We start from the raw sequence: 13,213 nt of genomic DNA, 5'->3' as shown, positions 1-13,213 counted from the left end.
CGCAAGGAAGAGCCCACGCACTGCAATGAAGAGCCCACATGCTGCAACTAATACCTGACATTGCCAAAAATAAATAAATTAAATAAAATAATACAAGTGAATGAACATAATGGATAATGCCTTAAGAGAAACAAACAAGAAAAGGAAAAACATTTTAAATCAAAAAGAAGATAAAAAGAATTTTAGAGAAATGGAAAACATAAAAGATAGGCAAAAAAGAGTCAGGACAGCTCTGAAAAAAGTAATATAATTACGTGTAAGAATCTATTATACCATAAAAGTGACATTTCAAATCAGTGGGACAGGTTAGTCAATAAATTGTGATACATACATGTTGAGGTATAAATAGTTCTCTGGAAGGATCCACAGCATGGCAAAAGCAGATGTCTCTGAGGAGGGAAATATGTGGCTGAGGAACATGGGGAAAAGGGTGACTTTTCATTGAATACCCTTGTGTACCTTTTCTAATGTTCTGTCATGTGAATTTATTACCTCTGAAGTTCGCCTGAGTTCAAACCCCAGTTCCCCAAATTACTAGCTCTTAATCTTGGGCAAACTCTTCACACTCTCCAAGCCTCTTTATCTGTGAAATAAGGTCAGTAACTTAGACTGGTGCTGCCTGGCACAGAATAAACTGTCAATAAATGGAGATTATTAGTGTAAAAAAACAAATGCCCATCAATGGATGAATGGATTTTTTAAATGTGGTGTATATGTGAAATATTATACAGTCATAAAAAGGAATGAAGTACTGACACATGCTATGACATGGACAAACTTGAAAACATTATGCTAAGTGAAAGAAGCCACACATAGTGGTCACATTTGTATTATTTCATGAAATGTCCAGAAAAGGCAAAACTATAGTGACAGAAAGGAAATTAATGGTTGCAGGGACTGAAGGAGGAGGGGATGAAGAGAACCTGCTGATGGTTACGGGGGCTTCTTTTTGGGGTGATGAAAACCTGATGGGTTAGATGACAGTAATGGTGGCATAGGTTTGAGAATATACGAAATGATGCTGAATTTGCAGTTTCAGAAGGTGAATTTTATGGCATGTGAATGACATCTCCAAAAAATAATTTTGAAAATGAAAATTGCCAGGTTTCCCATGGTCACTATCCACTGTCTCCATCTCTCCCTTCTCCCCATTGCATTACTTTTGACGCCCGCCCCCCCCCCCCCCCCGCTGCTCTCTCCCATCCTCACTCCCTCGAGCTTGCCCATGAGGCCTCCCAGTGAGCCCCTGAACCGCTGGGTGCCTGCGTCCTGTGGCTGTTGGAGCGGCTGCCCAGTGTGCGTGCCCCGACTGCTCTCTCCCATGAGAGTGGACGCTTCCATCAGATTTTTCTTGTGCATTTCAGTTGATGGTGATGTTTATAGAAGGTGGCACGCACCCTGGTCAATGGAGGAAGCCCCTGAAGTTAATATTTAGGCCTGTCCATAAGTTTGATCTCGTCCACCAGTAACCTCAGGATGCTGTGCTCTGTAAGCCAGGTGGGCCGCCTGCGGGCACTTGCAAATACTGAGGACTTTGGAGGCATTTGGGCCTCAAATTGAGGCCTTGTAACTCCACATGCGATGTGATGTCAGCCCTTTGCTGCACCTCTCTAAGTGAAGTGGAACAGGAATACTGGCTTTGCCTGTTGCTGCCAGGATTAACTGAATAGTGCATTAGCTGCCCTGGTGCTTAGGTGTTGAGTACATGGTGATTTACATACCAGGCCCTATTCGTGGGCCTCCTGATGCCACAGTTCCCTTTGCTCTGCCCCTGTCATCAGCTGCCCGTAGGATAACTCTGAGCCCTAGCTCCCTCTCTGGGGGATTTCCCTATTCTCCCACTATAATCACACCTGAATAAGGCAACTCAAACCTTTCAGAGATGTGTCCTGAACCTCTTGGTTTCTTAAATACCTATGGGGTGGTTGTGAGACATAAGGCCAACCTCCCCAAGAGACGTTTTCTATTTCTCCTACTAAACCAAGACTCATCTTCCGTCATCTTCAACTCTACTCAAATTTTCTTCTTTCAACCCTGACCTCTGACACTGCTTTTTCCTTCTGCCATTTCATCCTAATTCCTGCTTCCTTTCATAAATCCATAAATCTCTTTTGGCCTTCCTAGCCCTGGGCCACATTCCTTCCTGTTTCCTCAGTTTTTATCCCTTTCCTTCATTCTCGCATCCAACTTTCAGTCCTTCCTATCTCATGCAGACTTTGATTCCAACCCCATCAAAAACAAAAGAAAACAAAAAAAATCACGTCACAGTTAGCAACATCTCAAAATTCAAAAGTTTTATTACTTACCTATTAATTCTATTATATTTATTAAATTTTAGTGTTTTAAAATGTATCAAAATAAAAGGAGAAATTTATACCTATATTATCTATATTTGGAAGAACAGGTGATACCCAAGGTGGCACTAACAATCCTAGCAGCTGTTACTTTAAATATCCGTAGTAGTCAGCAATTTCCATTTCTTTTTCCCTCTCAATGAAAAATTGCAGTTTCCCCAAAGAGTTGTGTTTGGCAGCATTCTCACATTCTTGTTGGGCCCACCTCTTCATGGCCTCCTGCTCTGGCTTCTGCTCTTGTTCGATGGGCTTTGACATTACTGGCTCAGGGACATTGTGTTCCCTCCATGGAATTCATTGCTTGCTGAAGTCTTGGAGTAGAAATGGGGTTTGGACCTTGGGTGGGGACTAGCGCTTAGTCTCAGCAGGGGGAACAGGCTCCCCCCGCAAGGTGAAGTTTTGTAGGGTGCAGGCCTGGGAGTGGCAGACTGAGAGACAATAGGCTGGGTATGGTCAGTCCAATGCGGTTGGGTTGGGTTGGTCACAATTGGCTGAGCTGGTTTGGCAGGACATGGTAAAGAGGCAGGAGCTAGCTGGGATGAACTGACTGCAGCAGGTTGAGCTGAGTTAGTAGAAGCAGACTGGGCATGGTCAGCAACAGCAGGGCGATGTGAGGCTAGAGACTGTGGTCACTGAAGAGCAGGTCAAGCTTGAGGCTTTTCCCAGGCAGAAAAAGGCAGAGGTATCAACTTGACCTTCCCAGGAGGAGGCAGCTCATACTGGGATGGAGATGGACACTCTTTTTCAGCACTACTGTCTGGTTTCTGGGCTTTAATTTCAGTTTTCTCAGAACTCTTACCCTCACGTGGGATATGCCGCCATGGCTGGATAGCTGGGTGTGGCTGTGGGTGTTTAGTGTTGCTTGAATTTCCCAATACCTGACAGGAAGCAAGCCCAGTTTTCTTATCATTCTTCTTCCCCAGTGCATGAAAAACCTTCACAGACTCCAGCATGTGCATGCCTAGGGAGGTTCGAGGCTTTTTAATGCTCTCTTGGGTAAGCTAAGTTTGGTGTTCCTTTCGCTTCGTCTGGGGAAGTGTTGGCTTCCCTTCTGCCTTGACTTTGTTCCCTGACTGCTTATATTCCCTTCAGCCTTCTTTCTTCCTCTGGTCCTTTTGGTATTTTCCTACCAATGGCTTTTTGTTTTGCTGATCTTTCTGGATGCAGCTTTCTGAGGTTTGCCTTTAGAATCCTTGGCCGTGTTCACAGGAGTCCAGTCACTGACTGCAGCATTGCATAGAACCACTTCTTCCCCTAACAGGCACCCTGAATTCTCTGGCTGGATTCTGGCATTGGGAGCACCACTGATAGGCTCAGAGGCTTTGTGTTTGTTCTTCCTGTGTTGATCAGAGGGAACCTTTATGACACTTGGCTTTTCCTGCACCTGATTCACCTTAATGGCTCTGTTGTCTTGGCTTTGATCACGTTTGCACCTTTGGATTGATCAAGATCTTTCAAAGAATTAAAGAGTTGGGGAAGGTGAATATCTTCCGCTAGTGTAGTAATGTCTGCTAAACCACTGCTAGATTCCATCCCATTTTCAAGTGTCCCTAGGTCCTCAAGACTCAGGCTGTTCTTTTCCAGATCAGCATCTTCAGAGCCAGGCTGCTTCTCTTTGCTGAGGGGATCAGTGCAGGCCAGGAGCTGGTGAATATCAAGGATTTCTAAAGGGAGTAGTGGAGGCTCTTGGTTTTCTCTTGGGATCTGGTAGGCATCCAGAAGCTTTGAAAGCTTGATATTAATATTCTCCAAGTTCTTACTATCTATTTCACTCTGGTTTGGAGCTGGAGGCAGGGCCAGGAGACTACTGACATTCTGGACTGGAGCTGTCCCTGAAATGTCCCCAAGTTCAGGTGGTGGTTACTCTCAAGTATCTGAATATTTCTGCTCCTGCAGGACTTGCAGAGTTCTTGAGTTTGTGTCACACAAGATGTCTGGCTTGGAGGTTGCAATCCCAGGGAGTTTTTCATCACCAGGGAAGTCTCCATCCCTACAAAGGAATCAAGGAAGTAGTCAGTCCCTCGTAAGTGACATGCTCCACCTAAACACCAACACAGCAATCATGTACCTATCCTATAAGATAAATGGTGACTGTTGTAATTCTTACTGGTGATTATTTCATGTCACTGAGTCTTGGCTTTCTTTGTATTTCATAGAATTGTTATAAGTCAAATAAAAAATGTCTCATTTTTTAAAAATGAAATGTTTTATAATGCCTAGCATCCTCATATAGAGTCCTTTCAATTCTCCCCATTTTCCTGACAGGCTAAGAATACTTCATACCATGAACTAAGAGAGGGAGTAGAGCCCTTCCTGATGAAATATATAAACAAAGACAAAATATTAGCCTGCTTGCTCTGGACAGGATCTCGGATGACATGGTCTTAAATCCTAGTATAAAACAAGGAAGTGAGGACAGTTAAACTGGCACTATCATACCAAGAGTTCTGAAACACCTTCCAAAGTGACTCTAGCAGTAGATTAGGGAAGGGAGTGATACAGTGTGGTAGTACAGGGGGAATAATCGGATACAGCAGTGAAAAATGTGGTACCTATTGGTATGTTCTCGGGGTTCTTGTACCTGTAGCATAGATGACCTTTGCAGTGTCCGTCCCACCTTCCCACCTGCGTTAGGTGTTCTTCTCTTTTAATTTATTTTTTGAACTAATTTATTTTATGTATGTATTTTTTTGGCTGCACTGGGTGTTAATTGCTGTGCACAGGCTTTCTCTCGTTGCAGCTAGTGGGGGTTTCTCTTGGTTGCAGTGTGTGGGCTTCTCATTGTGGTGGCTTCTCTTTTTGTGGAGCCTGGGCTCTAGGCATGTGGGCTTCAGTAGTTGTGGCTCACGGGCTCTAGAATGCAGGCGCAGTAGTTGTGGCACATGGGCTTAGTTGCTCCACGGCCTGTGGGATCTTCCCAGACCAGGGCTCGAACCCGTGTCCCCTGCATTGTCAGGCGGATTCTTAAGCACTGCACCACCAGAGAAGCCCCAGGTGTTGTTATATAGAGTCTAAAACCAGAGAGCCCTGAGCGAAGGTAGTAGTTATTAAAGGCTCAGGATCTAAATTCTACCTGTCTATACACCACACCCCAGCTGTAGATTTGACCCCATTTTTGAATGCTGACCTCATTGTTCAACTTTCTTGATGTTTGTACTCACCTTGAAAAGTTGTTTCTGTGATGGGTTGAGCAGACACAGGGTAGTAGATTCCAGAGCTGGAAGCTGGCAGTAGGATATATGTGGGCTGACTCTCCTTTAGTACCATTACCATTTCTGGTTGAACAGAGGCCCTACTTCGTGTGAATGACACAGAGCCATAGGATTGCAGGAAGGAGCCAACTTCTCCATACAGTAAAGACCCTAATGTGCCTTGGTTATAGTCATATACTTGCCTTCCTTCCTGGTAAGGAAGTTACAGTCTGTGTCCCTGGTTTGGAATTTGAGATGGTATTCCCTGAGGAAGGCTGCAGAAAGTAATGGATATAGAGGGACTATGTTATTGGTGTCTGAAGTTTTATCATACTGGACTGCCATAAACATGGAGCAAGCAGCTGTGTGCTGGTCAGTGACTGCCAGAGTAAAGTCTCCGAGTGAAGAAGAATTCTTTTCAGTGCTTCCTGTGATGTCCCACTCAAGAACGCCTGGATAGGAAGCAGCTGAAGTGGAGATATGGCTCTGGTCAGCAACTCCAGATTACATAGTTGTGCTAGAATGTTGGTGAAGGTCGGCATTACCCATGAGTGTCCTGAAAGAGGTAGTCCTAGCTGATGCCAAAATGACGGCAGGAGAAGAGACCCTGGAGAAGTTGCAGACACTTCCTGTTAGGGAAGTTGCATTGCTCACCATAGGAAGAGAGTGCTGCAGAGAATTTAGAGTTCCAAGTACAGATGGATTTTGAAAATTTTCTGTAAGAACAAGAGGGTAATGAAAAAATCAGGGAGATTGATAAATTCTCACTATGTTTGAGGAACAACATTTTCTTAAGGTTCTTGCTATCAGGACACCTCTAATGTCAATACTTACTGAGAAACCAAAAATCAGACCGTTATGATGGTTGTAAGGACTGAGCAGTTTTACACTCTTCTGTATTAACTGCCTGTGCTCCCATGTTGGGCACAGATGGGCAGAAGACCCAAGTGGTATAGTTCAGACATTGTTCTCTAGGTTGGAAGCAACCTTCTCCCTGCCCTATCTTTCCCTTCAGCCTACACTAGTATTGACTTCTCTACTGTTTCCTAGACTGGAAGCATTTTAGACCTAGGAGGTCCTTAGAGAACTTCTATTTTCACAGTCTCATTTCATGAGGAAGGAAACTGAGGCTCAGAGAGGTCGGGTTGACTTGTTCAAGTTCTCTCATTACGTTAGTATCCTTACCAGGTTTCACAACCTAAGTATCCTGACTTCCTTGCCAGGACGCTACTCTGAGCATGATACTGCCAGAAAGCAGGAGAAACAGAACTTTATAATATAGGCATTTTTTTTTTGTCCATTAGAAAACAGTACGGCTATTACCATTGTAACTTTCAGTGTCTCACTTTGCTTGTGCAGTTCCCACGCTATTACCTAGAGTTCACATATAGCTCAGTCCAACTGGTAAATTTAAAGAGTCATTTTTACCCTCTTCAAGCCTGGTTTCTCATCCTACCGCAAAATGATTACCTGAAAGTGAATTTCTTAAGTGCTTTTGGAAAGAAAAATGTTATCTGCTTTCTTCAGATTACTCATCTGTCAAGTGGTTATAACACCACCACCAATAAAAATAGCAGTAATAATTAATACATGAATAAACTGATATATTGTGTATTATTTATATGGAGGAAGATACAATAAGTTCTAGAAAGACAAAGAAAAATCATGAAAAACATATTACATAACGAAAAAGAAATACATAGTTATTAATGAAAACTGGGGTATGTGGCAAGTATCAAAGCATAATGAATTTACTAACAAATGGCATTCTGTACCATACATGCAATATTATGAAAGTGAATTTTGTCCACTCTATTTCAGTGAATACTATTAACGAAAAACCTGGATAGAAGGTGATTTTGAATGAATTCCTACCTAATACATACAGACAGAGAAGATATTTCAGTAAAAATGCATAACAAGAAAAAAATGCAATCAATGTGAATGTATAGATAGCCTCAATATACGTAGACAAGTATTTCAATGAAAACTGGTACAAAGCAGACAGCAAAATAATAAGTGTAAAAGTATTTCATTATTGTGCTCATTCATATTTTTACCCAGCAAGTAACAGGTATTAAGTCTGGTAGAAATATATATTTCAAAGAATAGAAATATATAATAAGGAGAAAGGAAGCTTAAAAAGTATCCAGAAGGTTTTTGTATTTATCTTAGAACTTAGTTTATAATCATCTTCAACATCCAAGGAGATCACATCCCAAACCTAAAAAAAACATCATCACTAGAAGCCAATTAAAAAAGATTTTCAAATGTAAGAGAATCCAAGGAACTGTACAATATTGTTTTAGATAATGTGGATTTTTTTTTTTTTTGCCATGCCACGTGTCCCTGGCAGTGAAAGCACCGAGTCCTAACCACTGGACGGCCAGCATATTCCCTCAATGTGGAATTAGAGCTGTGGGGCTTGACATTTTCTTTTTCTTCTTAGGTAGCTAAGATCTAAAAACGAATGATGGCTGTTGATCAATGTGCTGTCTGTGTTAGGAAGGAAAGAACTGTAAAAATGAAAAGCAACCTTGCCTTAGAACGTACATATCACACAAAGGAAATGATTTGTCCACATATTTCGTTATGTAATATGTCCACAAAGAGCCAATGATTTGTCCAAAGTCTGATTCAGTTTCGAAGATATTGTTTAAAATTTTTAATTGGTAAAACGTCTACATAGTTTAAAAATTAGAAAGAATAAAATTTTGAAAAGCAGACCCCTAGATAAACACTTTGTTTTCTTGTACATAGGAAGCATCATTTCTAGAACATATTTCTAAAATGTTTATATTCAAAACTGTCAACTGCCAACTGTATTCAGAGAGGTAATAAAAGAAAAAAACTGAGTATGACTTTTCTGGTAAGCTGCCTTTCCTGGTGATACACTCTTCTGTCCTTACTTTCCTCTTAGTCTGTGAAAATAAGGATTTGCTACAATCAACTTTGTTTTGCCCTGCTCTGACCAGAATTCACTCTATGCTGTTTCTGCTTTAATTTAAAATCTTTGGTTCCCATCAACATTCCATTGCAAACTATGTTTTTCTTGAGAGCTCCTCTATGCTTTCCCTCTTCATTCTTATATTTTTTCCTATCTCTTGGTTCCTGTTGGCCTGTGCTGATGCAAACTATCCTAAACGTCCTTACATTTGACTCTGTGCCTCCCAATAGCTTAGTACTCTCGCTTCTCTCTCCCTATTTTCTCTTTTCAACTAGTCGAAATATTAGTGGAGGGAGACCATTAGAGATGAAACCTCTTGGTATATATTGCTAGTTTTCTATGTCACCTGGCTTTTCTGTGTTTCTGTTGAAACACTCTTGAGAAGTCTCTGATTTCATTTTCTACATGGGTACACTTTAAGGCACAATATTAGAAAAGAAGGGATCAGTGTGGTCAACCAATGTATTATCCTAACGTAACAGATAAGAAGAAAATCAGGCTTTGTGAGAGAGTCAATGATTTGTCCAAAGTCAGACAGTTTGTAAACGCCAAAATCAAAACTGAAATTAGGTCTCCAGACTTCTAGTTCAATACGTTCCCTCATTATTCCATGCTATTTTGAATCTACTAGTAAATTTAGGGGCAAAACATATCTAACAAAAAACTTTAAAAAGTTTCTTTTCTTACCTGACGTGGTCAGAGAAGAAGAGGAAGCATCAGCTGCATATACAAGGGATGAGGAGACAACACCAGAGGATGACTGAGTGGCTTCAGCTGAACGGAGCATGTGTCCAGTACAAAGGTCACTGTTTACTGGTCACTGGTCACTGGTCACTTGTGATGATGCAAATTTATTTACAAACAACTCCACGGAAACCCAAAGACTCTACCAACTGGTAGTGGGTTTGGTAGCAGAATGATGTCCAAAAGCAGGCAGCTTAAATATATGAGATAGCCAATAGGGAGGTCCTATTCCCAACAGCAAGGCAGGTATGGGTGGAGAGAGTGTAGGAGAGCTAAAACAACACCTAAATTTCTGAGCTCTGGGGAGGAAATCCTAGAAGACAGATTTACCTCCCCGAGGCTCTTACATTAAGGAAATCATTGCAACATATCTTACAGACGTTCATTAATATAATTTACTAACAGTTACTAATATTCTACAGAGTATTATATTTTATGTATCATATACTTAGAGCTATATATATCTTATTTAATTAATATCCTTAGGAAGGCAAGATCCATCTAGTTTGAACTTTTACAGTTGTTCTGAAATCATGTCTGTCTAATTAGTGAACTTATAGCAGCTTTTAAGGAGCAAAAGTAGGGATTAAGAAACTCTTTTTGTAACTTGGTTAAACAGTAGGGTGAAGTTTGTTGCGTGTAACTTGTGGAGAATGTTCTGGTCCAAGGCTCTTCTCCTTCAGTTTCATCTCCTTGACTCCTACCTTCCTTTGGCTGGGCTAGGCTGGGTCAGGTTGGAGTTACATTTCTCTTCTGCTTTCTTTTTTTTAATTTTTTCCCTTATGGGCATTGTGTCTAGGACAAACCTTGATCTTGCATTCTTACCCTCATGGATGTTACTTGATCTCAACTTCCAGCAGCAGGAGTCTTCTTTTCAGTGCTTGATGCTTCACATAACAGACTCTGCCCATTGGAAGCAAATACCAGAGAACTAGGAGACAGAGCTGGTTGCAGACCTTTCCTCTTTCAGCCTTTGGTTGCAATTGTTTCTCCATAATTTGGTAGTTCTGGTTCCTTGGGCCACAAAGGTATCCTGCCATCCTGCTCTTTTATATGTTAGAGACATTTCGAATACTTCCCCTTTTTCTTTGCACAGAAGTATATACAGTGTGGCAGTTACTGTAATCTCCTCCCCCTTACAAATAACTAGAATCTTGGACCTCTAGGATTCTCTGTCTTGCATGCTTGGGTGCAAGGCCTAGCAAAATGAAGAGGAGAATAATTAGAGAAGGAGGAGGACATTTCGTGGAGAACTGGGAGCAGATAAGGTGAAAGGGCACAGGAGAAAAGTGATTCATTTAGATTTTTTGGTTTCTGTGGGAAACAAGTTGACACACTTTGTCCTCATTCTGTATTACCAGAACAGACAGTCATAGATATAAGTAGCTCGGTACTGCAGCAACTGCCATGAATTCTGTACACTAAAGGGAACAGTCTTACATATATTTCTCATTTTGTTTTATGTCATATTACCTTATTTATAGCATTTACTGGTATGTTTGTAGAATACAGATTTTTTAAAATGCTCTGGTCTTGTCTACATGGTTATTTCCTTGTCACATTTTTAAGAACTCCAACATTGTAAGACATATTGCTTGTTTTTCTCTTGATGATTTTTTATCTTGAGGATCATAAACGAATTAGACCTGTTGGATTTTGTGGAGAAATTTTAAAAAGCGTTTGTGAAAAAGGCATTGCTGTGAGACGCATTATGCATCCCAGTGTAAGGAGCACATATCTGCCCTCTAGCCAACTTGGCCTTGATTGCCTCTGTTTAAATTCCCCTGGTTAGTGCTTTTCTCCCTAACCACTCTTGTGACTGTGATAATGTGAGTAAAGGATGAGTTGCTAATGATTTATATGTGAGGTAAGCTGGTTTGAGGGAGGAAATCTATGGATCTAGTCATTTTCCTTGGTGGTAAGCTTTCAGGGAGGGGTGCAAAGATTGAACTTTCTGAGCGTTTTCTAGTACCAGGAAGATATCCCATAGATAGGACCTCCAAAAACACACATTTAATTTTTAGGCTGTTTCTCCTATTATGTGATATGAGTTTTTTCACTGATGGGGATGATGCTTATTTGAGAAGAAATTGTGAAAGGTGTTGTAGTATACAGATGTGGCTTAAGATTTTAAGTTTTTTTCAAGGTTTTTCCCCTAAGCTTCCTACTTCAGATGGCCTACTTACATGATACTAATATGTGATGTGAGGCTAACAACTTACTAAATACCTGTAAGCCAGATCAATGTCTCTTTTCTCTATATTTCCATGGAAATCAAGGGACCCATAACTACTGCAGGTTAGAGTAGTTGGTGAGAGATTGGGGGAAGTGTGGTAAGACAAATTTTGGTATCAGTAAAATGTTTACATATTAAAATATTCTGTTCCAACTTCACTTCTATTTAGGTAAACCCTTAGTTAGGATTTTCCTGGTTCCAAGGCTATGTAACTTATTTTCTCTCCCTAGTTCCAGCCATTTAACTTTAGCTTGCAGGCTCAGCATCACCTTAACCTCTAAAAGAATCTTACATGTGGGAGGAAGAAATTAAAGAGCTCTATTTCAACACTTAGGAACATCAAGCCCTACTCTGACCTACACCTTTATTGTTAGAGTTAGGGTATTGTCTTCTCCCGTATACCCACTTCCTGCATTTTGAACCCATCAGGTTAACTGAGACATATCTTGGTGCAACATACCCAGTTCATCTATCCCTGAGGCTCTCTTTAATTCTTCCCATTGTCACATTGTGATTTAATTAAATACTGGAATCCGTCAAACTCTTGCATGGTACCTGAAGCCCTATCGGATACTGGTAGATTTAGTTAGTGTCAAATACTTAGTTGTCTGATTCTCCAAATATCCCTTGCTCCTATATTTTCCATCCCAGCATACAACATATCCATTAAGGCACTGTTTTATCTCATGTTGGACTCACTGCCATCCAGAGGCCTACGCTTTGCTAGTTCCCATACTTTCTGGAAACCCTGTTATGGCCAGGTCTGGATTTTTTGTGTTCCCACCCAAAGCCTGTATCTTTTAGCAAGCTGGAACTATAAGACCTACATAGATTTTCTAGTTTCTGATAGATTTATATCACAAGTTGTACATTGTCATATCTATAGATATTTGTATCATTTGTACTTTTTGGCCATTACATGCTTATTGGATATTTTTCATAATTTGCAGAAGAATATTTTATGACTTAGCACCAAATTGAATGTGCCTATTTGAAAGCTGGTAAACTATGTTGTGCTAACTTGTATCTTTTATTTATACAAATAGTAATTTACTACTATTGTCCCGTTTGTAATTATGTGGAAGTTTTCAGAATTGTAAATAAATGCTTATGGATTGAAACTTGGTTAGACTATGACTGTCCCAGATACGTTAAAGCTACTGAACGTTTTACTCATTCATTCATTCATTCAATAATTCTGACCATCCTGACTGAGTTTACCCAGCTCAAATGGTTGTGAAGATTACTAACAGTGTATGTAAGGTACTTTCAGACATTAGAAATTGAGACAGGAGAAGATGGTGTAAGAGTAGGAAGCGGAGATCACCTTCCTCCCCACAGATACATCAGAAATACATCTACACTTGGAATTGTTCCTATAGAACACACACTGAATGCTGGCAGAAGTCCTCAGACCTCCCAAGAGAGAAGAACCTCCCCCACATACCTGGGTAGGGCAAAAGAAGAAAGAAACAACAGAGACAGAAGAATAGGGATGGGACCTGAACCAGTGAGAGGGAGCTGTGAAGGAGGAAAGGTTTCCACACACTAGAAGCCCCTTCGTGGGCAGAGACTATGGGTGGCAGAGTGGGGAAGCTTCAGGGCCATGGAAGAGAGCATAGCCACTGGGGCGTGGGTGGCAAAGTGGAGAGATTTCCACAAAGAGGATCGGTGCCTACCAGTACTCACCAGTCCCAGAGGCTTGTCTGCTCACCCACCAGGGTGGGCGGGGGCTGGGAGC

General features: G+C 41.1%; 1 pseudogene; it reads right to left on the bottom strand.

Moving 5' to 3' along the window:
• Positions 1 to 22: 22 nt before the first annotated feature.
• LOC116739341 lies at positions 23 to 12,591 on the bottom strand (annotated as a pseudogene).
• Between the last annotated feature and the right edge of the window lie 622 nt (positions 12,592 to 13,213).

The sequence above is a fragment of the Phocoena sinus genome, chromosome 14 (genome assembly GCF_008692025.1).
Source record: "Phocoena sinus isolate mPhoSin1 chromosome 14, mPhoSin1.pri, whole genome shotgun sequence".
Classification (NCBI taxonomy): Eukaryota; Metazoa; Chordata; class Mammalia; order Artiodactyla; family Phocoenidae; genus Phocoena; species Phocoena sinus.
Note: the sequence above shows the minus strand (reverse complement) of the source record. Positions and strands in the feature narration are given on the sequence as shown.